Genomic DNA, 26,921 nt, shown 5'->3' with positions numbered 1-26,921 from the left:
AGTTTTGTGAGCTCTGGCCAAATTAATCACCCATCAGGAAGCACAAAAAGGTGCATTCAAGTAATAATAAATATGAATATGAGTATTAGTATCCATGCTAACGTGTATTTATGTTATTTATACAAACATTCATACAGTATTCACATCTGGGGCAGGGAGGGGAAGAGCACAACAAAATACTGCTCCAGACTTGTTAAAGTTTCCAGATTTAACTGAAAAGGTGCACTATTATTGATTTTTAGGTATCCTGTATTACATACCTTCATATGTCATTGAAAGCCACAGAATGAGAAAGCTGATTACTTCTATAGATACAGTTACGTTGGAATCTGATAAAAACCTGCAGAAAGTGTGAATTTAGGAGCTCTGATTCTTCAGATCTTAGCAACTACAAATGCAAAAATTGATTTGCAGAGTCCCGACTGACATCGGCTGCTGCTGTAAATTGGGAGGTTTCTAACATTAGGTGGTAAAAATGGTTGATATTTCTCACAGCTGCATTACTGATCACTATTTGTTGAAATTTTTCTAGAGGAAAACTGCTTGTTTTGTCTTGTACCAGGAGAGTTAGGAAAAATATTTGCCTCTTGCTGTTTTCTGAGCACTGCTCTGCCTGATGAATTATCCAGGAGGCATATTTTCCATTTGTTACCCAAGGGTGAGGTGTTTTGTTTGTTTTGGTTTTTGTTTGTTGGTTTTGTTGTTCTAGTTCAGTGTGGAGGTTGGTTTTGTTTTTTAAGATCTGCATTGCTATTATCTGCTGAACTTTTAGTACCTTTTTTTTTTTTAGTACTTTTGCAACTAAGATGAGCACCTACACACCCTCCTAAAAGTTTGCTCACTGTTAACGATTTCCACCAAGTAAAAAATTAGCAGATTCCAGGAAAAAAAAAAAAAAGAAAAAGGGAAAAAGTTCAGGAAGCTACATAAATCTGGACAGACTTTTCTAGCAGGTCAGTCAGCAGCTGATTGTGTTAAAAAATGAAACGATTTAACTAATGCTTACCAGGATAAGGTATGCACAGCTAGCTCCAAGATTAGGGAAGCCTGACTTATGCAAACAGTCACCTGGTAAAGTCCCACTGCCACGCATCTGGAAGTCAATTCTCTCTAGGAGAAATATATTGGGTTAAATTAAGGCTTCTTGCTCTTAGTGAACACCTCTGTTGGAGACAGCGTACAGCTTCCAAATTTAACATCCTCTCAACTTCCCCCTAAGTTGAACGGAGATATTACAACAGAGATACTGTCTACGTAGCAAGTAGGGGACAGTTTTCTTTGGATTTTCTGCTCACACTCTGCACATATAGAGACCAAAACCAAAGGCAGAGATAAGCCCTTTTAAAAAAAGGCAGAGTTTGACTAAAGCAGGACAATGAACTAGAGAAGTGATGTGACCTTCATCCCCTTCAACCACTGTCCCACACTGAAAGCACTCAATCACGCAGCCATTTATATTTTATTTGATTGTTAAGGCTGGCCTCTCATGTATTTTTGCACTCTAACATCTGATTTCCCAGCACATGACATCAGCAAGAAGTGGAATAGATAAGTATCTTCCACCAAAACATAGTTCAGCGACCTAAATTACATATTCAGCAGTGGGAACATCGCAAGCCCTAAATCTCACAATCATCTCTCCGGGATCAAAGACTGCTTCTGCTACAGCAGCACTTTTTGGATAAAGAACAATTCCTTCCTGAGCTCAGACTCGCTCCTCCACTTCCCAAGATCAGCCATAGCAACATAGTCAAAAAGGCAGCCCAGAAACAAATAAATTATACAGAAGTCATCAGTTAAAGTAGATTACAAGCCACCTTTGGATGTTTCTTTGTGCAAGAGTAATGCAAACAACAGGACAGTATATTCCTTCTCTGAGCAGCTGCTTTTAGAATGGTAATTAAGTCATAAATATACTTTTCTATGTGTATTTAGAATACACTTTTGCAAACTGCAGGGCAAACGTATATTCATTCCTGATTTGTCTGCACCTATAGTGCTCGCTTCCAGAAGCGCAGCATATTATTACAGTTAATCACTTCATTATTAGCTAGCATTGGGGTTTTCTCTTTTCAAGTCTGAAGAGGTAATGCATTAGAAGTAACATTTTTCAATGGACGTGAAAGCCTTAAGCTGCCGGCTTCCATTGGCATCTCTTTGATATTCAGCTACCGCACTTAGGATTTCCTTTAAACAGCTTGGACTCGATGCCTCGACACTTCTGCAACGAGCCAGCGATGAAGAAGGGCTGGACAGGGTGCGGTTCGTCCCCAGCTGAGCCAGGTCTGCCACTGCCGCCCGCCACCAGGCTTGGGGGTACAGCTCCACTCCCTGTCCCCCAGCTCAGCAAAACAAGCCAAGGGATGTGGGTCCCTCCCAGACCGCTACCCTGTGATGGAGTCCCAGACAGCTTTTTTTCTTCTGCACAGGCATGATACGCACAGCGGCAGACCCCCAGTTAATCCCCTGCCTCTCCTTGGCTTGAGCCAAACACCTTTGCGTTTACAGCTGTGGAAAGGCACTCCAAAAGATCAGCGGTGACACTGGCAGAGTCGGAGGCACTTTTTCCATTTTCATCACACCAGCATAAGCAATGATGGAAGGCAGTAAAAGCCAAGTCAACGCGTCTGAATGCTGGGAGATCGACCATCTGACATGGCACACAGGCTCAGGACAAAAGCTTGACAAGGAAACTAGACAGAGAGCAATAATTCTTTTATTTTATTTTATTGAAGTCTTGTTTTTAAGACCCTTCTGCATCCTTGCATGTTTCATTTTGTTTTTACCTTGTAAGGAAACGTGTCCTTTACTAGGAAGTCTCCCATACTTCTGCTTAGCTATGAAACCCAAATACCCTTTTCCCTCCCTCCCCCTAATTGGTGGTAATTAATTACATAGTTAAAACACAACTGCCATTCCTTTGCTGGAAACAATCAGCGATTTCTCCTACCCAGTGCTACTCATGTGCATTACTTCAGTGCCAAAAGCTCAAAGCTACTCTTGGCTGGGCAGCCGCCTGCTCGGGGAAGCGCCGGTCCCCGCAGCACACCGCGCTTCCCTGCCAAAGCAACTGGGGCCAGGGAGGGAGGACCCAGGCGCTCAGAGCCTGGGCCTGCACATGCCACTGGAAATAGAAAATAAAACGTTGCAGCCATTAGTGAGTTGTCATTAATTGTTCTCCTGGTGAATGAATGAATGAGCATCTTTGAGGGAAGAATTCCCATCTTCTCCCAGTAATAATTATTTCTGCCTGCCTGCCACGACATCTCAAACCAAGAAATTCACGTGCAGGGAAACAAATCCCTGTTTTATTTTGAGTCTTGTTTAGTTCTGTATGGCACTTGAAGTACGTGCCGTGGAAGTGGGTTAGATGAGAACTGCCAATGGTTTTATTCCCTGGCAATTGTCTCTCTCACAGGCCTCCTAGCACACCGTAAGCACTTGGATAAAGCCTTTTTTCCGTAGTGAGAGAAAGCTTCACAGCACTGACTGCCCTCAGACCCCACAGACACTCCCTGTCCAATCTAAAGCAACCTTAAACAGAAGAAGAGATCGTGCAGCAACACAAAAGCAAAACAAAATTTGCCAGAGACAGCAATTTAACCTCAGAATGGGGAGGAGTAAAGAAAATAGACCCTGGGGCACCTCCTTGGCAGTGTATCTCCTATTTTTAGGTGCGGGCTTACAAGGGGTTCTGTTCAGGCAGGAGCCCTCGTTGAGGATTTCAGCACTGCCGGACGCACACCTGGGCTTTTCATGAGGATGTCCAGTTTCTTCTCCTTTCCCTCCATGGAAGAACTACAACCAAGGACAAATTCCCCTCTGCCCAGCTCCACTTTGATATGGGAGATATCTGTATCTCCAGACTTAGAGGCAAGATAAAGAACTTGCTTGGGTTGGGAGAAATCTTATACTAAAGATTGGGCCTTATTTAATTGCACTTTGTGCCCCAGTAGATCAGCATTGGATTGTGTTTGATGCAGAATAGTTGCAACAAAAACCGTACTCAAATCTCTGCCAAAAATCATGTGTTTTGTCTTGTGATAGCTGCACTCTGGCACCTGGAGAGAGTGAGTGATGGGATCACTCTTGGATCTCTCAGGAAAGCTGCTCTGCACCCTTCACACCATACGCAGTATATATGGCACAGAGTGATGACCATTTGGGAGTCACACAGCTATTTCCATCACCCATGTTTTTACAGTCTCTTGTTCTCTGGTCCCAGGAGATATCCCTGCCAGTTCAAAAGCTGCTGCCGCCTTAGTAAATTTTACACTCTCACAGCTGGCCAAGGCAGCACACACATCTGAAGGATGCATGTGTACAGCTATATTGAATATTGATCTATGCATACTCCGCTGGTAATAAACCCCATCCTATGTAGTTGAAAAATCCAAACCATGCACCCTTTCCATGCAGGCTCAAGGACAGAGAGGCCTGATTGCCTCTGCATACATGAAATCTCTTCCTGGGCATCCTGAAAGAGTTAAACAGGGTGCAAAACGTGGTCTCAGAGACAAAGAACAATTTAGGACATCTTTAAAAGCTATAATAGGAACTGTTATGTGTTGTGCTATGTATCCCCAAAATTTAAAGTGTATGTGCAAATTAAACGTTTAAAAAAAATCACCAAGAATGCTTTAGGTACTAACTGAAGAAAAAGAATACTTAAAAGTCAGAAGTTTATATGAGAAACTACCAAAAAGAGAAATATCAAATGTTTTGACTTGCACATTTATGAAGAGACCACCATAAGCATATGCTGATGCTCTGAGCCTAAAGGAAACGAGTCTTTTATATCAGTTATGCCTCTGTAGTTCAGAAGTTACCTGATAACTAACCCTTCCCAATTGTCATTTCTTTGCCCTGTGAAACAGTACAAATAAATGAAAAGAAAAGGATTGACCAACTTCAGTCTCTTATCAAAGGGTAATGGATGTGGTGCCTTAGGTGTCACTTTGATGCCATTTTTCATCAAAAATAGTAAATTATGCAAAAAACTGTAAACGCGCTTGTTACTGCAGGGGGTTTTATACCTGAAAAGGTTGAAGATCCTGAAGTCTTGAGAGCTCTTGCAAGTAAATTAAGACATTTGTTTCCATACTGACAAACTCCAAGCATATAATTTACATACTTTACTAGTAAAAAGAAAGAAGTATTTTCTTTTCTGTCCCCACTGCAGTATGAAGTATTTTGTTTCATTTTGACCCCTTGAACCTTAGTACCGCTTGCACATCTACAAAAATACAGAGAAGGACCCCAGGAATGAGGCTAGCTAGAAAAAACATGGGTTTTCTTGAATTGCTTCTCTTTTTCTTTGGGTCTCTCACAGGAAACGCCCGAGAACACACCAAATATATCCATGCAAAAGGACTCCCGTTGACTTGCGTTTCAAATTCACGCGTTACCAACACAACACCATTACTACTGAATTATCGTTCGGTTGCCAATAAATTAGATGAAACTTCCATTTCCCAAATCCACTACATCCAATTCCTTTCAAGAAATAACAGACTACATAACATCCACTTTCTTCTTACAACAGCAGAGATTGGCTGGCAGCTCCCAAGAAACCAGGCTTCTGGTCAGAATAGATTTCCCCAGGAAATACAAAAATAAAATTACAAAAAATATTGCAAGTAACTATATAAAACAAGGGAAAAAAGTACACTGAAATAAAAACATAACGATCGTAGTTAAGTAAACTTATAAAAATGAATATGGGCAAAATATAAGAGCAAACCCAATAACCAGTTCTTGATCTCACCGCATATCCAGAAAATAGAACCCAAATTATTTCTATGAGATTTAATTTCTCAAACTACTGCTCCGAAATAGACTATCACTACACTATGCTTTCCCACACATGATCAGACATATTGAAAATACGGATTATGTACATGAACTTAAAAAACATACGAAAAGAAAAAGGGAGCAGAAAAAAAGAGACTCAAACACTTTGATGTTTAGCATTCAGCTGCAGTGAGCAATGGCTGATAGAGCAAGGAACTAGACATCCAGTTCTGTTTCATTAATATTAAACTTGTTCTACTAGGAAAAAAAAGCACGCAACATGAAAACCCTTCATTTTAATTAGCTTTGATGGCGTTGCAAAAGGTTTAAACTCCAACAATGCTTTGGTCCCTCATCCTTTGTGGTCCAGATCCTACGAGTCCAGAATAGTTCAGCAAAGCAGCCAAGGAAGAGGAGCTGAGGACTTCCCCAGGCACCCCATCAGCCTGCACATTATGTTCATAGACAGCTCTGTGTATGAGAAATTTTATATTCTGTGTTTCAGAATTGTTATATTTGTGCATTTCCTCAGTGCTTTTAACACACAGACCCTGCTGAAAGGGCCCATTCCCTTGGAAACTGGGATGCCCTTTGCACATACCAGCAGTGCTCCCCAGCCCAGCTGCCCAGCAACATCTCAATGCCTTCATCTCCGCTTCTTGGCATTTTGCCTTTTGGTCAGCCAGAGGATGGGAGAAACCATGAACTTGGCACAGCCACAGTGTTTGACATTTTTTGAAGCAGAACATCAAAAACAACCTTACAGGGAGCAGAATAGGTTCTGGTGAGAATAAGAAACTAACTACTGAGTAACACCCTCCTGCCTTTTCTGAGAAACTATAAAAACAAGAAAAAAACAAATGCTGGGAAGAGCACGCAGAAAAACAGGATGCCTAATTCTTCCATTAAACCACCGTGCTTAGGTTCAGGTCAGCCTCCCATGGCAGTACACGATGATGGAACAAGTTGACCTTCTCTGGCATAGACATGATTTCTCAAGCAAATTAACCTTTTTCTCACCTACAGACAGAACAACAAAAACAAAACAAACAGCCCATAAATCAACCAGTAAACCTGTTATTTTAGAAAAGACAGAGTAGTGAAGTAAATTCTTCCAATATGCCCTTACATCATTCATACAGACAGAAAAACAATTACAAAGCAAATCAGATCCTTTCTTTAATTGATTGCACTCAGAAGTTCTTTGCTCAAGAAGAGAAGATGCCAAAAAGAAAAAAGCAAGAATCAACATGTATTTCAATTCTGGACATCAGTGAAAACGCAACTGTCTCTGGATATTACTTTTCTTCCCAGCAGTCTGTACTATATGAAAAATATTAAAGCCTTCTGTTATTTTTTTCAAAAATTAAACTTCTAAATACTGAGCCTTAGACTATTATATATAAATAAGAGATCATTAAAAGAGAACAAAACTGTAGATATTTGTGGGAGGGAAAGCTTGTGATTTGGTGGTTTTTTTTAAAGCATTTTCTTATAGCAAAAAGAGGAAGACATGCAAACTATGCTTCTCCATGCCAGGAGAAGAATCTAGAGCCACATCGGAGCTCCACATTTCAGGTCAGAAATACACTCTGGCCTTTGGAAAGAGCAGAGCAAAGCCCTCTTGTCCCCTCCACCATCAGCCCTGGCCACATCCCAGTAGGCAGCTCTGAGTTTCAGCAGCAGCTGGAGAGGAGATGTCTCTCTGGAGCAACAGCTCTAAAACCCAGATGAACATGGGCTAACTGAAGCAAAAACCATCTAAAGCCATGGGAAGCCTGTTTTGTCTATGTTCAGCACAAAAAGCACAGCTAGCCATGTTGTACTTGTTCAGTTTGTGTTGCATTAATTCAAAGTTTTTGCCCAAACCTCAGCCTGGTGAGCTGAGGTCCACCTTTTTGCACAGCCATCCTCACTAAACAGCTCCCAGTCACCGTCCCAGCATCTCAGCCCAAACACCATTGATAAATATCCTCGCACTAACAAAAATAAGGGTATATGATGCTTGCATGAACCAGCAAGGGGAATCAGAGGGTGGGAAGAAAGCTGAAGTCAGATTTCCTTAACATTTCAGCATGAAAAGTTCTAGCAAAAGTTGTATCCATAATTAAAAGGGTTTCTCTGTGAAAAGGCTCAGTCCCACACATCTGTGCCTCAGGGACTACAGAAACAGTTCTAGCCCCTAGAAAAACTGCTTTGAATAATCAGCTCTTGCCCATAGTCCTTCACTACAATTCAAAATAAAGTTTCTTACAGTGACCTGCCCTCTCTCTTCCCATGATTTGCTCTAGAACTTGTTTCCACTTATTTAATCTTCCTTCTAGGCACAGCTTCTGTGCCCTTGCTCAGAGAGCACTGCATACAGGGATGCAGAGTGCCTCTCCAATTTTACTCACAGGCTACCTTGGATTGTTTTTATCTCCTAACCAAAAAAATGCAGTGAGCTGGGTCAAAATCCTATAGAACATACTGGCACAAAGTGGTCTAATGAAAAGTTCAGCCAAACCAGAAATATATTTACTACATGAGGTAACTGATTTCAGATCACAGCATACCATGGCTAAGGGTACTGCTGAACTAATGACACAGTGACACCCAGCCATAAGCCACCAGTAAGTGCTAATTCTACTCAGGGAAGTTTATCATTATGATGTTAGCCATGGCAGAAATGCTTTTTAAAAAAAAATAAACTAAGAGACTATTAAGTGAAAGTCTTTTGCACTAAAAGCTTTACAGCTCAATAAAACTAATGATAAATTAAAGCTGACCATGTAAATAAACAATATGTGGGTTGGTCTGATTTTGCACTTTACTGAAAGTGATGATTAGTCAATTCAAAGTCTACAGAAATATTTATTGTTAGAACTAATATTTACAATTAGAGCTTTCTCCCCCTCAAACACTCTTTTGTGAAGAATACTTTTTCAACCTGAGCTGAAAGCTTGTGTTCTGATCATGAATTTTGATGAGATGAAATGCCAAAATAAAAAGGGTTAAGAGAATTGCCTTTATTTTGCACAAGAAATCTGCTTTACTCTTTGGTCTGCTACCTTTCTATGTGAGAGAAAGAAAAAGTGAGGAAGGTACAGACGTGTGTTCAGGTTGCACTTTATTAAAAACATAGTAATATAAATCATTTGCTGTATTTGGAAGTGTTTCTTGAAAGCACAATGCATTTCAATTTTATTTTCCAAAATATATGTACTCAGAAGTTACTATAAATTAATATAATTATTCAATAGAGGAAAACATTACATGAAAACAAACTCAATAATCCATGATATTAACAAGGTCACTTAAAGTCAATGTATTATTAGATGTGTTAATTACATACAGTAACACAAGGACTAGATAAAAGCTATAGAAGAACAGGGCAAATACATTCAGAAAGTCTCAACACTGATACTATTTCATATGCATTAGTAATCGGCTACAGAGGTACATTTAATGGAAATAGCTGTTTGACGATTTCCAGGAATTCTTATGCCTGGAAATCCAGGACTCGCTTGAGGTGTTTCAAGTCCTTTGTTGACCACCAGGTAGACCCCGTGCTTACCAAAGGTGGCTTTTGAAGGAGATTGATGGCAGTGTCGTGACTGCAGGTGCACAACAGCCACTCTCCCTTCCTTCAGGGACCAGTCTCCTTTCCCACTCACTGCGCATACATCTGCCTTTTTCTTCAGGCACAGCTACACGTTATGGGGACATGAAATCCTCTTCTCCACTCCTTGCTCAACCACCCACGTCTGGGCAGCTTGCTTCTCCTGCTGGTGTGACTGCCCCCAGGCTGTCCCTCTGCATTGTGACATCTGTCCATCGTTCTGTGCCTGATGCTGCCCTGGGTGACCTCAATCCCATCCCGTCCCACACAGGTGCCTTTCGGCAGACTTGTTAGGGACACCGCCATGGCCAGGACAGCTCTCCTCACCACAGGGGGGTATTTCAGACAGACCACAGCCATGTGTGGGTAGCCCTGAAGTCGCTCTGCAGAAGACTTCTCACTAGAGAAGCTGAAGTCACATGCAGAAGACAGCTCTCAGGTCTGTAGTATATACACACATCCGTTCCCTCCTGTGTTGAGGAAAGGCTGGACACTCCACACTCATTCTGTAGAGCATCCCTCACTGAACACCTTCACCAGCAATTCAGCACCTCAGGAAAATGTCACTACTTAGTGTGAGTCTCATGAGTCGCAGATCAGTGAGAACCTCCCCAGTGTCCCTGCTGCTTCGCTCCTCCATGCCCGGCAAGGAGGAGCCAGTGCTGCACCTGATTTACTCCCACACCCATTTTTCCATTGAATTTATGGATGCTGGGAAAAAATCTCCTTACTGTGCAGTCTTACAATTGGCCTGGTTGAAAGTATTTTCATCATAAGAAGCTTGAAAAAAGTGATGGCTTTTTGTCAGGAGTAATTCTTAATCAAGGCTTCTGTGACACGGCTGGTGATGCAGGTGTGGGGCAGAATCAGGACCACAGTCCTTAAGGATTTCACTAGGATTAATATTCAACTAAAAAGTTAAAAGTAGATTACATTTTAGCAGGAGTAAAGTTTGGAGACTCAGTAAGTGCAGGTGGAAATTCAATACAAGCCAGGGAGAGAAAGGACACAGGAAATAGGTGTTCAAAGATAAATTAATGTATGCCCAAGGGTTACGCGCAACACCTCACAGTAATTGCATGGGGAATGTTCAAGTTGTTTTTTGTATTTTATTTTTAAAGCCAGTGTGAAGGAACAGAAGTGTAAAAGTAATCAACAATGAGGGAAAAGAGGCAGACACGAGTTATAAAACATCAAATACTGAGCACGGTTGGAACAATTGCATAATGAAGTTGAGAGCATAAAAAGTGATAAGAAAAGCAACAGAAGCAAATGAAAGGAAACCTTACAGGGAGGTAAGAAAATTAGAACAGCACTTGGGGACAGTGCAGAAGCAAGGGGCTGGAAGAGCAGACCAGGTACCTGCCAGAGCTAAATAAGGGCAAGATGCTATGCAAAGGAATGACCATGATTGAGACTGACTTACTGCTTTGTGTTTTGGAAAGTACCTAAGATTTAAATCTTCTCACAGGAGAAGACAGTGCAGAAAAGGTACCACGTTTCCTGCACTGCTGGTAATTAATATCCTAAGGAACCATCCAGGCAGCATGACGGCTGCTGGGCAGATGCCTGCAATGAGCTCATCTACTCTTGGGTAAATGTATCAGACAAACATCCCAAGGTCATCAAGCCAAGGTCTCCCAGCCTCCGTGTGCTCAGGCAGCCGTAACCATCCAGTGGGCACAAACAGGGCTGCTGGAACCAGGGCATCCTACACCAAGACAGAAGTTGTCCTCAGAAAGCCCTAACACAGAACAGGCTCCAAAGCAACAGCCACTGGAGATATTGTGGGTTAGCAGTCGCAAAAGGTTGCAGCAAGGCTGCCCTGCCGGTCTGTGGTGGCACTGGGAGTCAGGCACTCCCTGGTGGTTTTTGTTATGCACTGGAATCACTTGACCACTGGTCAGCTCTCACTGGGAGGCCAAGCACTTGCCTTCAGAATAGTAAAATTCAAAGAACCACAAAGAAAAGGATGAAAATTCAAAAATCTATTCCCAAACCTTGGATCTCCAAATCATTAACTTGATTAGAAAGGCATGCACGATCCTAACAACAAGAAAGTTGACGTTTTACCTTGAAGTCACTAGAGTTCCTCTGACAAAAGAGCCCAAAACTCAAGGACCAATGCACATGACCTTGTAGGTCCTGTTTCCCACATCCCAGAGGACACCATGCACATAATTAGCTGCAGTACAGACACCGGCCATGGTTTTTCCCCCTTGGACCTTCCACGATGAAGCACTCTGCTGCCGGAGCCCACGTGGAGGCTCACTGAGAAAGCAGGCAAGCTCGCACACATGCTGCCCCAGCCCAGCAAGGGACACCTCTGCTTCTGCCCCACAAAGGTAACCCCCATCACCTGGTGCCTACGCTCAGCTGCACCCCAACCACAGCAGTGTTTTACCTTGTTTTCTTTCTAATAACTGCTCTGGAAAGATGTTAGCCAGTGCCAGGCTTTACCTGGAGGGACAGATGCTCAGCAAGCTCCAGGGGTTACTCCCAGGTACAATACCTGCTCTGCTGCTCCCCCAGCACAAGACAGCTTGAACACAGCAGTATGGTTACAACCAGACTTCTTTTCCATCTCTGCCCATGAAGAATAAACATTCACCACACAAGCTTGTTGCTGTTAGACATGTAGGACAGCAAAATCATTAACATTTGTTTATTAAGGTGCCTCAGTTATACTTTAACCTCGCTCTTTTTTTAAAAAAATGAAACATCCTCATTTGGGTATGTCTCAGTTTTACAAGTATTTCGAGTACTTCAGTGGCTAAGAACCACCATAAAGTGGTGACATATCTCTTGCCATACGAATCTTTCTGAAGTTGGAAAGACTGCAGATATTTTACCATATATACAGCTTGCTTTTTATTTTTCATAACTGCCACATCTGACAGCTCTGCAACTTCCCTTCTGCCGCCACTAGAGGGAGAAGCCTATTCCTAGGATCTCATGGCTCCTAGGCTATTTTTGGAATAGATTCAGAAATATTTGTTATATGGAAAAACGTTTGTCCCTGTGTGATAAGCATGGATAACACAATAAAGCGCCTCTAAAAATAGAGTGGAATAAACATTTCACCCCCTTCCCTCAAATAAACTCAAATTACAACCCTCAAACCTTGCAAATTTAAACACTGCTGCAATTGTTCCTCTTTGCTGGTGATACAAATCCTGCTACTGTGTTTACTCCCATTGCATCCAGGGCAGGGAAGGCAAAACAGGAAGGAAGAATACTGGGTTTCTATCAATATAGGAACAAAGGGTGTTTTCTAGTGGGTTAGACTAATTCTGATTTTAAGAAAATCTGCTAGCTGTATGGAAAACTGGAAATCCTTTCTTGACTGAATAATCCTAAAGTAACATCTAAATAAACCAAAAATTCTGAAATTCTGGATTGGCATGCTCCCTTCATTTTCTCATTCTAACACAACTGAAAGACATTGATGAATACTTCCTATATTTATTATACTCGAACTAGTAATGGATGAATTTGGTAAGTATTTATAGCAGTGACAAAGTCATTCCACTGGTATAGAAATTTTCTTCATAAAACATTTGCAACCACTGGTACTGAAGCTGCATCCAGCGAAATCCACCCTCCCCTGCCTATGCACAAAGTCTCAGCCACGCTGAGTAACCATTGAATGAGTTTCCAAATACGAGCAGCAGTGAGCAACCAGACTTGGCTTCACAATACAGAACAAGACAGTCTTAGATGAAAAAGAGCCACTTTCCCAGGCAAGAAGGCAGTTCGTAGACTCTAGCCATGACCACATTCTTTCTGGGATACTCATTGCCCTTTCTCCCTGCAAAGAGGAACAGCACCACTGACCAGTAAGTTCATGCAGAATGAAACTTGGAGTACCTTAGACATAGCTGAACTGCAGATGCAAACAGTACCACATTCCTAGAGAAAAAAATCCTATCCCAAAACATGTTCCCCCACCATTCAGCCTACAACCTGCCTCTCCTCACCACGTGTTAAAATAGGTGAGCCTTGTTATTCTAACTGCCAGACAAATTATTAAAAACAATGAGCTGAGCAAGCTAACCAAAGACTTCCAGCTGCAAAGGCTGGAACTGAAGCATGCAGAGGGGAAGCACATCCCATTCCCCCCACCATCAGCTGCACACCTGGGGAGCCAAAGCATCAAGTAAAACAAGCTTTTCTTCTCCCACTGCTTTACTTGGTGCTTTTTCAGAGCAGCTGCAATACCTCCCTCACTGGATGTGAGGTCACTTTAGCACTGTTTCTGTAAAGAGGCTTGAAGATAAAATTGTTGTTAGAAGTTTCAGCTCATGACCCGTCATGTCTGCAGTATTTTTGTTGTTTTCATCGCTGTGAGGATGGTGTTTGATTTCTGGGTTTAAAAGCTGCAGTTATCTTTGTTCCAGCCAAGTGATTTTCTTCTCCTGCAATGATTTCATATCAGACAGCTTAAGACAACATTCCAGATTTTCCCCTTTTGTGTTGAAGTGCATATATACAAGCACATATATTATATGAAAGTTTACTGTGGAATGTCTTTTCTGAAAGGATTTCTACCAGCCTTGCAAAGTAACAGCATATGAAGCACGTATGCCACTCAAACATTTCCTTTAAATGCAAAGTTTTGTCAAAATCTGTTCTGAAACAACTCCACAACATGTACTTCGTATAACCCTGAATTGCAGGTTAGGCTACATTTTAAGTATGTAATATTAAGTGAGATCATAACAGCTAAATCACCGCGTTGTCACTCCAACACTAACCCAGGTTGGCAGAGCTCACGCTCAGTGATGTCACCAGCTCTACCTTGCTGCAGTTGTGAGCAGAGCCCAGCTCGCATAAATTAGTTTTGATCAGTGCAAAGTATTAACATCTTTTATTTTTAGCTTGGATCACACTTCAGATTATCAGTTGCTTCTTCGTGTTTTAAAAATTCGTACCAGCGAGTTAAGTGGCAGGTTAAAACGTACTGCAGTGACAAACAGCAGAAGCGTGGCCAGCACAGGGAAAGACGAAGGGATGGAGACAAAGCGCCATCCACCTTGCAGGTCAGAAAAGACTACCGAAGCCTCACCCTGAAATAGCAAGGACAGATGTAGGATAGATTTCACCATCCTTCCACACATTAAACGCAGTCCTACTTCGCATCAGCTCCCACTGAAATAAATAACTCAAGATCTATGCAACATAAATAACAGCAGAACAGTTTAAAAAAAATCTGTCTTCTAAAAATAGCTTCCTCTGGCTAAATTGTTCCTTTACGGCTTTCCTTGGGAAAGCAGTGATGAACAGAATACTGATTGGGAATCACTAACAGGCTGCTTCAGGAACATAATTGGGAAACATTTCTCCCAGAGCCTCCCGCTTTTTGGAAGGGGAGGTGGTTTCTGCCTCCTTTTTCAGGGCTGGGGCAGTGACTGCCCCCTCCATGCTCCTCTTCATCCATTCAGGTCTCAAAGCCTTCTCTACCTGACACTCACCTCTGCCCAAAGCTCTGCTCACAGGCTGGCTGAGCTTTGTAGCCCCATGGGAAACCCAGCACACCCCCAGCACTTGCTCTGGCCTTGCAGTGGACTGCTGATGGGACCCAGAGATAGCCATAAGGACAAGACTGGCTCATTGGGTATGGTCCTTCACTGGGTCATCTCTCAGCTCTGTACTGGGAACTGTGGTCACAAATGCAGTGGTTACATCACAACCAGGACTACGCTGAGGAACAGCCATCCTCACCCTGCTCTGTCTCCAGAGCAAGGCTGTGTGGATGAAGTGAAGGTCTCCTGACACTATCAGAGTCAGCCACTATAGGATTTACACCACTGTTCTGAGACCTTTCCATGGTTTGCCCCCAAAGGAGATACATGCAAGTCAGTTTACCTCTTAAAGACTAATTGAAATCTGATTCAAACTGATAAAAAAGACATTTGGAGGGAGACCATGCTGTCCTCCTCTGCCATGGAGATTTGCTATGCCATTGGCACTTCAGAGAGATGCTGCAAGGGCATGGAAGGTTTGCTTTTCCTGAACACCTCCAGAGAAAGAGCTTGGGCAACCAGAAAACATTGCAGTGTGGGACAATAGGTTGTTCTGAATTCCCTGAAGCATACTGATAAGGAAAAAAGCATCTGCACTTGTGGTGCTTGAGCTATATAGGACATTAGAGGGGACTGACAGGAGTCAAATGCTGTGCTAAGCATACGCTTATAGCCAAATAAATGGACAAAAGGTCAAATCAAAGACTATCCACATTCTAGGTTTATTTCAGAACCCCTTCTTCTATCACTGCTAGGGGAGCCACAGCCCTTTCAGAAACAAGCTGTTCCTGCTATTGCTGGCTTTGGACAAAAAGCATACTGCTGCTAACCTCTTACATAAAGTGAACAGACAAACAGCTGAATTGCTGACCCCTAATGGCCTTTTCCCTAGGATTTGTGGGTTTGCACAAAGAAGCCAACATTTTACATGCAGTCCTTGATGGAGCTTGGAATTGTGCAGCAAGACTGTTTGGAGTACACACTCTTAACCCAATTGTTTGTGTACAATGTTCCTCCGCACTGATGCCAAACACCGTAGGTCTCAGGGTTATTTTTTAAGCTGCTTGGTCACAGACAAGTTTGAAACCCTGCCTGTACCTCCACTGCCATCAACACTGTTACAAGTACAAGCCCGCAGTCAGGGAAGCCCCTCTGTGATGATCCATCCTCCTTTTTTCAGCTGAGCACCTGAGCCCTGCAGATCTGAGCACCCCCGCTATTACATGCTTGGCTGTGAGTGTGCAAGTTCACTGAATGCTTCTTGCATTTGCAGTCAGAAGTGCACCAGGTTTATTCTATTAGTGGGAGGTCTTCAGCGAGATCAGTCAACTACTCAGCCTGAGTTTTGAACAATTCTCTTCATCATTACTTACAAATTGATCAAGTGATTACTACAGGTTTTTAATTGACATCTGTTAATTTTTGTAGATTTTTGTTAATTGGCAACAGATCTAAAAAATAGGTAAGTACCATTTTCCTTTGTGAATGGAGCCCACTTGCATAACATGCCTGCAGCAAAGCAGCACATTTGCACTGAAGCACAGGCTACGCTGAGTTACTCTGCTGCAGCAAACCTCCTCTGCTCCAACCCCGCCGGCTCCAGCAGCCTGCCCCCACAAGATCCGTACAGTCTACTCAGAGATGATGGTGGAAGTACACACTGCAGCAGAGTGTTTCACAGGCCACAAGCTACCTGTTCCAATGCAGTGAACGTTTTCAAGCATCCCTAAATCATCAAACCTCGCACCTCAGAGAATGAGAATGTGCAAGCAATCCAGCAGTCACACTGGTATATTTACACAAACATGAAACAAGCTAAGGATGAAAGCACGAAGCACTACAATGCTCCAATTCAACAATAACAAAACAGCATTCAGGCATAACAGCAGGCACAAAAATCACCATTGTATGTTTGGTTTCCAATCGTTCTGGCTCTGAGCTACGAAGAACAGCAGTACGTGTTATTCCATACTCTCCAACTACGCTAAATCCCACCTTGGCTTTTTTGTTTTAAATCAGAGACATACTAATTGTTGTGAATGCACAAAGTATTACCTGGGATAACACTTCAAATGCAAATTAAGGGCTCTGTAAAATTATTGTAACACAAGAGTACCATGGTTTATTAACAGCAGATTTGCAAGGTTAATTTTCAATTATGTATTTCTTATTAGTTTCCTAGCTGTCTTGCTATTATTAAATTTAAAGAGGAAGATACTTTCAATGTGTCCAGCTTCTGTGGCATTATTACTGATAATTATTCCTATTTTCCAATTTGTGTTACTCTCATGTCTTGCAAAATTTGTAATTAATGAGCAAATAATTATAGCAGCACTTACTAGAGCTGCTTTAGTTAAAGCTGTGTCAGCTTTTGCATTAGGATCCCCATTTTTCAAGGGTTTATAACTCAAGCATAAAAATTCACTCTGGGCAGAGTCTTGTCGTAAGAGCTGTCTGCTGAGCATGATTTTTTGTTTTTAAATGTTTCTAAGCAGCATTATCTGGCTCCTTTGAATACACACATTCAAAAAAAAATCTTAAACTTCCAAGGGCATGAAGTTCACAGCTCTCCATTTTTCTATGATCCAATGTCTCCAAAAAAAATATATATTTTAAGGTGACCAAAACCAGGTTTTTAAATACCTGATGGTCATTGGCCTCACAAAACAGAGGCAGAAGAGAGCTTGACATTCAGGGATGTTTATGCTGATCCCAACCAGCTAGGCATTCATGCACATACTCAATTAAGGCACATGAGTGGTCCTTAGGAGTCAACAGGGCTGTCCATGCTCTCAAAGATGCACGTGCATTCACCACCCTGATTCAGCAAAAACAAAGCACTGCTTTTGATGAAAGTTTTAGGCTATTCCTATTCACTGCAAACTGTTGCCCCCACACTTTGAAAAACTGAGCATCACAGAGTTCAGTTCTTAAGACTCTGAGAGCCCAGTCTCCCTTAAATCCCACGTGGTTTGCTATCCACAAGACACTGCAAGCACCCATTCATCACTGCCTGGCTTTCTGCACACCTCCTCCTGCAAAGTGTTGGAGCAATCACCCAGCTCCTGGGCTCTGGGAAGCTCCTTTTGGAGCAGTTTGACCTGAATACCAGCTTTAGTTAAAGCAACACCACACTATAATTCAGCAAACAGGGAATAGCAACAAGTCAGCAGTGTATGCGTATCAGAATTATTTAAACTCCGGAGAGCAGTGTGGATTAAAATGCTTCCAGCAGGAGGAAAAAAAATTATTATGAAATGCAGCCAAAGACAAGACAAAAACAGAATGATGAGACCTACCTGTATCAGTAACAGCAGATCATGGAAAGTAGCACTGGTCTTCTTGCAAATTCAGACAAGCTAGCCCTTAACCTTCCTCAACAAAAAAAAAGCAGGCTATGCCCTCAGAGCACCTTTTATTCACTTCCCTTTAACTAGTGTCAGCTGAGGCTCCTCAAGCCCTTGTTCTGTATAATTATCTGCTCATGGGTGAGTTAATTGCTGCTGAGGGGAGCTCATCTCTTACTCCATGGGGCAGCCTTGCAGCAGGGTGCTGGGGCAGCATGGGGCAGGTGCTCTTCTTCTTCCCCAGGTGTGCAGGGGAGCCTTTGGCCACGCTGACCAAGGGGATGTGACTACTCGTTCTTCTTGGGGCCCCTCTCATGACTGTTCTTTATAAGCCCATGCAACCATTAGGATATCCACCAGTAATTTGCTGATATCTTTATTTCTGTAAAGCATGCATGCAAAGCATGGCCCAACTATGATATTTTTATTCAATAATAAAACCTTGCTCTATAAACCAACTGTACCTCCTATTAGGTGCCTGTCTATCTTTTAGGTAAATATTTTCTCTTCCTAACCTAGTGTCATGAGCTTCCCCAGTTACGATTAGTTTGCTAAATCTAGTCAGAGGAATCTATATGCGCTGATATTCCCTAGTTGCTGATGGCCTCACATTTTGACTGTAACCATGGTGCTGCTGGATTTATCATGGCTGCATGGCACAATGTGTATCTCATTATTCTTTCCTGGCAGCTTTGTATAGCTTTTATTTAGCTGTAAAAATAATTTACATTTCTTGAGCATCTGAATTAAAGATAAAATAGAACTATGACATCGAGGGCTGGAGATTTTATGCAAATTTATTTATAAAAATAAATCACATTTAGAATACAAAATTACACAAACGTCTTCTACAAATCACCCATCTCTTTAAAAAAGTTAAATCTTTCTTTTTTTTAAGAACGATGCCTTAGCACATTATCTATAGAGTTGCAATGTGAACAGAAATGCAGTAGAAAATCCAAAGTGAAATTCGGGTAGTCTGAGCTACAGCGGTTATGTGACAGGGAATTTTTTTTTGCTTCTGTATCGCTGACCTGAAATTGCTGCAGGTCACCAGCCTGTGGCACCCTCCATCAGCTGCTCCCGGCCTGGGATGAAATTCTGGCTCCACTAAAGTCAACGGCAAGCTCTGTGTTGACGTTACTGGGTCCATGATGTTCAGCTACAGGAGGTGAACAGCAAGGCCATGCGTGCATCTCACAGTGACCATGTACCCATGTCATAAACACAGCCCAAGCGCATGGACTCTTTGGCACCTGATCTAAAAGCCACATTATTCAAATGTTCTGATATAATATTTCTGGGAAAAAACAGCAACTTACGTCTAATTCAATACACCCAAATCCAGGTATTTTTTATTGTCTTTTGGGATTTTGGAATGGTATAGAATATATTTTAATAGCGGTTTGCAACTGATGGCAGTTTTCCTGACTACGAAGCTACTATAAGCATGGAATTGAACAGTAGTTATTTTGATATCATAATGGTCATAGATTTTGAATACAAATATTTCTTCATGAATTTTCTTTTAATGTTTAACTTTTGGCACCTTCTTTCTGCTCTAGACCCAGGCCTTCCCTTTTAACCCCTTCTGCTGCTTCGTTATTTTAACATTTTTCCTCTTACCCAAGATCTCTGCTTTATATTCATGAAAAAACCACACAATAGTTGTTTTCTTGACTTTCCAATGAAAGAATCAATATGTGGTGTAAGCTTTGATCAACACTTTTATTATGAGATCTCTTTTACATGGTGGCAGCAGTATCCAAACCATATCAGAAATCTCTACGCTCCCATCCCTCTGCCACGCTGAATTCTTCATTGAATTCTTCACTCCCCACTGCACTTCGTGCAAAAAAGTTAGGAGAATTGTTCCCTAAAGAAAAACAAAAGTATACAAATGTTAAACGGCAGTAGACATACAACAAATCCCATACACTTCCATTATATAGAGGCATAGACGGGACAGCCCCATTGCCATCATGGGGCTGGCGGCAGGCACATCAGTACCTTCCCGCCTGCTTTCCTGTTCGCCCCATCTAGGAGCAGGCGCCAAGGCATGGCTGCTGATTTGGTGACCCTGCTCTCCCGTGCCTGTCACAGCGCACACACTCACAGGAGTCCCCTTGCAGGGAACAAATGCTGCGTGCAGTGGCTCTGCTGAAGGCCGAGTGCTGCAGGCGATGCCGTGCTCCTCCTTCAGCTCTGCTTCCACGTGGAGGCCAAATACAGCTCTCGAATCAAAAGCGACACAGAAAATGACCTCCCCTTTAGTCAGAAAGCAGCTCTGCAGGGTGTTCGCTATGCTGAACCTGTGTAATCCACACCACCCAAATTTCTGAGCCTCTGCCCGTCATACTAGCTATAAAAGCATCTGCACTGTATTTTGAGAAGTCTTGCAGAGCACTTGCAGACAAAGTCAGCTATCCTCTCAGAAATACTAGAATGGTTATTTAAGTATTTCATGCTAATTGTCTAGCTGCTGTGCAGCTTGACTTTCGTAATTTTTATGTACCTGTGTGAAGTCCAGTCATCTTACGAGGAGTTTGGATGCTGTGCTCCCCAGCAGAAGACCCGCGGGGTCTTCTCATGGTTAGAGGGAGATGTTGGTTCCACTACAACTTATAAGGACTTGGTAAGACTGAATAACTCAGCTCACTCCATGACTGTCATCACACATGCTATTCTTATAGAGGCATCTTTAGTGGCTTGTAAAAAATCATATCTCATTAGCAGAGTCAGTGATAGATTTGGGACCACAAGGAATACAGGCTCAGGTAGATTTTTCGTCTCAAATTATGACAAACATCAGATATTTTAAAACTACTGTTTTGAACTTCACCTTCTGAGAAAACATACAGAACTGCACAGGGAAGAAAGCCCAAGATCACGGTAGAAAAGATGCACAAAATAACCCTCTGGAATTTACCAGGTTGGAAACTTTCTGTGGGTGTTTTTAACAGCCCCATGAAATTCTTTGAAGGAAAGATAATTCTCAAGTCCCACGGAACAACACAAAACACAAGTAGAATGGGTATTCCTTCCAATATATCCTGCTGGATGAACAGCGAGGGGAACTCCTCATTCTCTACATTTAGTTTATCACCTGCACAGTACCTTTCCTAGTCGGTTCTTGTTTCATCAGCATACGCAGAAGTACTGGGGGCAGAATTTAGTTGTTCTCCCCAACAGCCCATCAGTCTTGACATTGGCAGGGCAGCATGGTCAGTGCAAAGGGCAGGAGGGCGATGGCTCTTGATGTTCAGCTTCACTCCCTGGTTGGGGATGGACCAACTGAACTCATCAGGGCATGCGGACCGTGGAGAAAAAACGAAGAAAAAAAAAAGGGGGGGAAGAAAAGGAAGATGTATGAATAAGAAATGTCATAATTAAGAAGAGCCAAGTTAACTGGAGACTGGTTTAACGAATATAGAGCAGTTTTACATCTCAGGAGGGAGTAATACTGCGACAACCTCAGACAGGGCCCGAGGCCCCAGCCAGCACGGAGTTTATGCGCTCAACTCCCACTGCAGACAATTGGATTTAAGCACATGTTTAAGTACAGGGCTGAGCAGGGACGGTTTGTGAGATCTCTATAAAAGCCCAACCTTCCATTCTCCCAAACCATATGGGTTTGACTTCCCATATGGAGTGACAAAATAAAAATATATTCTAAAAATAGCTTTCAAAAATGCACTGGCTGAAGGCTGCTTCCTGTGCTACAATTTGATTAGCCTTGTGTTTTATTTCTTCAGCAGTGATTTCAATTTATCTCTGATTTGGAGCATGAAAAGCTGCTTTTATAGTTGTAAGCAGAGGAGAAAAAGGCATCCGGAAAGCAAATATAGAGAGCTCTTCTGGCTTTATAGGAGCCGCAGGAACAAGCAAAATGATTTTAGAGCAGCAAAAAAACAAAGTGATGGTGGGAGATGATCTATCTTTGCAGCCTGTATTTAACTTCCCTGTCAGCCTCTCCGCCAGCGTGGAACATTACACATTCCGTGCAGCTACAAACTAACCCGAGGGAGCCAAAAGTTGTCAGGGAAGAAATCCCCTGGGTGGCAGGGAGCAGTGCCAGCACCGCCTGGCAGCTCCTCCTGGCCACCGCGCCCTCCGCGCTCCTTGGTGGCATCTGATGCAAAGAAGCTGGCAACGCGGGGGGAAAGTTGCTAAAGGTGTAAGTGTTCCCATTTGGGCTCTGCTGTAACGTGTCTTCTTAAAAATCATACCCATTAAAAACAAGAAAGATCTGGAAATGTGAAGTTCTTTGCCAAAAAGCGCAGTTCATTTAGAGTGGCATCTAAAACCTGAAACCGCTGCCTTTAGAGAAGGCGGACAGAGGGCAGCCCAGCCTTGCTAGGAGCCTCTTACCATCCAGTTCTTACCCAAAGATTCAAAATACAAGTTTCTCAGCTGGGCTTAAAAGGAGCCATATTCTCCCCCTCGGTGTGGGAGGACAGCTGGGGATGGGCACCATGGCACAAAGAGGTGACATCCAGCTGGCATCCCCCAGCCGGGGCCAGACCTTGGTGAGACGAAGAGCTGGTGAGGCCGGATGGGGTTTTCTTATCTTTGCTTTGAGAGTGGTTCAGCGGGGTGCTGCAAGATGCTGATGGCCGGGAAATTCATGCCCGGGGCTGCTCCAGTGGAAATGTTTGTGCAGACGACAGTCATTTGTTATTCTTTATTACTCTGCGCCACACAGGTATGCCCAAATGAAACCCATCCTTGCTGCTTCTGAGAAGATGGCCACACACTATTATTTCAAGGCAAGGTAACTGCTCTGGATAGAGGCATCCATTTCTCCTCAGTTGTGTCTTTTGCCAAAATAAGTAGACATATAGATAGACAGAATACATTAAAAATAATCACAGCCAACTTTCAAGGAAGTCAGGAAATCATTAGGTCTTGTTTTTCCAGCATTTCAGTTTTCCCACACTCGTGAGCTTGCTTGTTTTTATGCAAATAATAACTGTGGGTTTTCTCTGGGCTTCCGATGCTGCTTTAATAATGCACTGAGAGAGGTTTATGTCCTGTCTGGCCTAATATTTGTTGCTAAAACTGATGGCGAGGACCTCCACTCCGGGCACTGGCCAGGCTCTCAGGCTGCATCCTCTTCCTCCTCCTCGTCCCTCCCTGGGTGCAGGTCCCAGCCGCAGCTCCGGGTGGCAGTCCCAGCACCAGCAGCTGTGGCAGTTCGAAATGAAGTCTTTTTTTTTTTTTCCTCTCCACTTTATTAAAGCTTTAGGACTGCCTTTTTGCAATATGAGCAAAGGCTCTGCATTTACCTTTAAAAGAGACTTTTATAATATCTACGATATATTAAAGCCCAAAGAAGGAAAATAAAAGAATAGCAAGAGTGGGAAGAAGCAGAGCTGTAAAGCCTTGGAAGAGAAAGGATTAGAAGACAGCTTTTCTCTAAAGATTTTATAGAGGAAAAAAAAAAAAACACTTTGGAAACAATTATTTACAAGGTTCAAAGCATTTGACACCATTTGCTTTGGTATGATAAGGGGCAACAACAACATCCATAATCACAAGGAGTTAGCCAAACTACTTCTGTCAGCAAAACTAATCTTACAAAAAGTATATTTCTTCCAGGAAGAATACTTTGCTAGCTTAAAAAGCATTTTTACATTGCTAATAAGTCGCTTAGCAGTAGATTTTAAGTGCCTCTTAAGTCAGGAATATGTTTAATGCCCTGAGCACAGCCAGCAGCCTCTTCTCGGGGAAAAACACTATTGAAGTCAATGAGAATTTTGCCTGAGGAGGTTCACTGCAGGTGTTTGGTTCTGTGTTTGTAACATGCATCATTATAGAAACTTTTAATAATTGTTATACAGTGCCAATCTTCAGAAACACAATACAAGCCTATTCTGACCTTTCTACCTTGCCTTGCATCTAGAAATGAGAGGGCATTTTCAGTGCTCCAGGACCAGAGAGTAGAAAAGAGTCTGTGGGCCTGACAGCCTGGATAAGGCACACTAACCTTAGAAATTTGTCCTCCACTGACCCAAAAACTATTTGAAACATCCTAAACCTGGCACCTGCTGAGCCAGGTAAACCTTTAAAGGCAATGTAAGGTCAGAAGAATTTAACTTCAGTAAAAAAGCGATGGATGAAGAGGAAGGCGATCAAAGGCCCGAGGGGTCCCACTTCTCCAAGCCCTGCAGATGAAGCATGTTTCCAGAGGAGATGCTGAAAAACACAGCTGTGCTCTCGGCCATTGAACAAAAGGAGGGACTGCATCCAGACGGAAGAAACAGGAGTGGATATGGGAGACGGACGGAGAATTAAACCTTTTTCATGTCGCCAGAACAATCTGAACCTTGAAAAGTTTTCTGTGGCCCCTTTGTGAATAAATACAACGAGGTCAAAGATACCTGAAGGCAGTGGCAAGCCTCGGGATCCCTTTGGCACCTCACCTGCACGGCGGAGAGCCAGCTGTCCCGCTGGGACGTGCGGCTGCGCGCTGTGGGCTGTGTGAACACCAGGCCAACGCGGCCTGCGAGGGGCAAGAAAGGACCCAAAGTGATTTTACAGCCAGCGAGAAGTACAGCTGGTAATGCCTGTATGGGACAAGAAGCTGTTTTCAGGGAGATTATTGCCAAGCATTACCAGCAGACCAAGCAGATGCGGATTTAGCAGAAAGAGGAGGGGAGGGGCAGAGGAGCCGTGGCTGGCCATCAGCACCCCCCGCACCGCCGCAGCTGAGGATGCACAGCCTTTTATCCTGCGTTTGGATCAAAGCCATGAGCCCTCCTGGGAGCAGGCTCTGCCTCTCACCGGAGGCAAACACGCTTGCTCTGTACCGCCTTCCACTGAAAGCATCAGAAACAGCTTGCCTGGGAAGGCTTCCTGGAAAGCAAGTGCAGTATCTTAATTCTAACGCATGCTAGCTTGTGCATAATAATAATAGTTAATAATAATAATAATAATGAAGGAGGACCAGCTTCTAGACTTGGATGGTCTGCACAGCTCTCTGATTTGTGCGTAGGCAGGTCCCAGAAGAACAGAGATTGGAGGTGTGGATGGCCAGTCTGGCTATTACAAGAACGTACCTGACAAAATTACAAACCTAAATCCTGCACCTAGAACAGAGGCTAAAACAGTTCTTTAAATCAAGTTACCATTTTAATTCCTCGCTTTCCTCTTTTTTTTTTTTTTTTTTTTTGCACAGGCTTTGTGGCAACTCATGTCAAAGAGCTAAGTAAATATTTTCTTGCACTGTGTAGAAGATGATGTCAGACAGTGATGGAAGTGAAATACTGACTTTGTACAACTGTTTGTACCTCAGCTAGAATTGACTCATTTTGTGAGATTATAGAAAATGCATTCTGTGATCATATATGCCCCTAGAGGCCTTGTGGAGGTGAGATTATGCATCTCACAGTGTTATTTTATCAGGAAAAAAAAAGAGACTAAGTAAATAAAAAATCTGCAGGATGTGACTTCATCATGCACTGTTGACATCTGCTTATATGATTTAAAGGATGTTACTATGAATATCATAGTTGCTAATGTAAATGATGAAGAAATCATAGGTCAATCATATAATAATAAATATTAGCATAGGTTTCCCAAGGCCAGAAATGGCTGAAATGGTAATTGGAAGTATGATTTTACTCTTGAATTATGTGATACTGAAAACACTTTGGTCGCTGCTGCTTTCCTGGAACTGCTCCATTAAAGCCAGACAGATCCCCTCTCCAATCTTTCTTATTCCAAGAAATAATGTCACCTCCTCGTATGGATTATTTTTCTTTCGCCCACCTCGCCCTGCACGCTGCATGGGGCTGCGATGTTAGAGGGGTGCGCGGAGCTGCCCGCCCTGAGGGTGCCCGGCACTGCTGGCACCTGGGGCTGGGGCAGGAGAAGGGGTGCACCTTGGCAAACCTCCTCACTGTGCTGCGGGCTGGGAGCACGCAGCTAACCTCGTACTCAGCAGCCAGCCACTTCCTGCTTAAACATCCAAATAAAGTGCTCTCAAAGTGCATTAATGCGATAACTGCTATATTAAATTTGATGAAAGGCTGGTCCAAACAATATGCTTTAAATTGACAAACACCTGAAACTCATGGCACTATTTATGACACCGCTGAATTGCTCTGGACACGCAGAAGACACACAGGCACGCAAAAACCCTGTGGCTGCAGCACTAGCATAATTCATACAGGAGTTATCTGGCAACACCTTGTGCTGCAGAACATCACCCCAGCCAGCCTGACACCGCAGAGCAGAGGCTTTCTTGGTTCTTAGCCCAAAGCCTAGGATAAAGCCAAAAGCTCGCTCTTAAGCTGGGAGGTGCTGGTTTGGAAGTAATGCTGCCTCGAGCCCTGGGGCCAGCCTGAGACCTTCCCTCTGCCGTGCAGCAGCTGGGGACCCCAGCAGACCCTGCCTTCCCCCATGGTTAACAAAAATTGGCTGCTCAGAGGGCGAGGAGGCTGAAAGTCACTTTAAAGCCCTACCTGTCACTTTTCACCTGCTTCCCCAGCATCCTGCAACCCTCCCTGCGTTTAAGGCTGCATGAATTTGTCCCAGAACAGCCTGAAAGTCAGAAGCTGCTACACGAAAATATTTTAAGTAATAGCAGTTGTTGGGCAATTACTGTATTACCTGGGGATTCCTGGCAACCACTGCATACAGTAGGATTTG

General features: G+C 43.0%; 1 protein-coding gene and 1 long non-coding RNA gene across 5 annotated transcripts in view; both read right to left on the bottom strand.

Annotated features, from left to right (window-relative positions):
* Positions 1-18,576, bottom strand: part of LOC310880619 — a 31,204-nt gene extending 12,628 nt beyond the window's left edge. For 2 of the 4 annotated variants that reach the window (XR_014571820.1, XR_014571821.1), the window contains exon 1: positions 18,219-18,328. This is a non-coding gene — a long non-coding RNA (uncharacterized lncRNA). Of the gene's footprint in view, positions 1-18,218 lie in introns of all 4 variants that reach the window. The other 2 variants (XR_014571818.1, XR_014571819.1) reach the window with 2 other exon arrangements.
* Positions 18,577-19,978: 1,402 nt separating this feature from the next.
* LOC310880617 (uncharacterized protein) overlaps positions 19,979-26,921 on the bottom strand; it is a 65,806-nt gene continuing 58,863 nt past the window's right edge. The window contains exons 4-5 of the transcript XR_014571813.1: positions 21,384-21,560; positions 19,979-20,142 (exon numbers count right to left, since the gene is read on the bottom strand). The gene's annotated coding sequence lies outside the window, so the exon portion shown is untranslated. The remainder of the gene's footprint in view (positions 20,143-21,383; positions 21,561-26,921) is intronic.

The sequence above is a fragment of the Anser anser genome (genome assembly GCF_964211835.1).
Source record: "Anser anser genome assembly, chromosome: 13".
Classification (NCBI taxonomy): domain Eukaryota; kingdom Metazoa; phylum Chordata; class Aves; order Anseriformes; family Anatidae; genus Anser; species Anser anser.
Note: the sequence above shows the minus strand (reverse complement) of the source record. Positions and strands in the feature narration are given on the sequence as shown.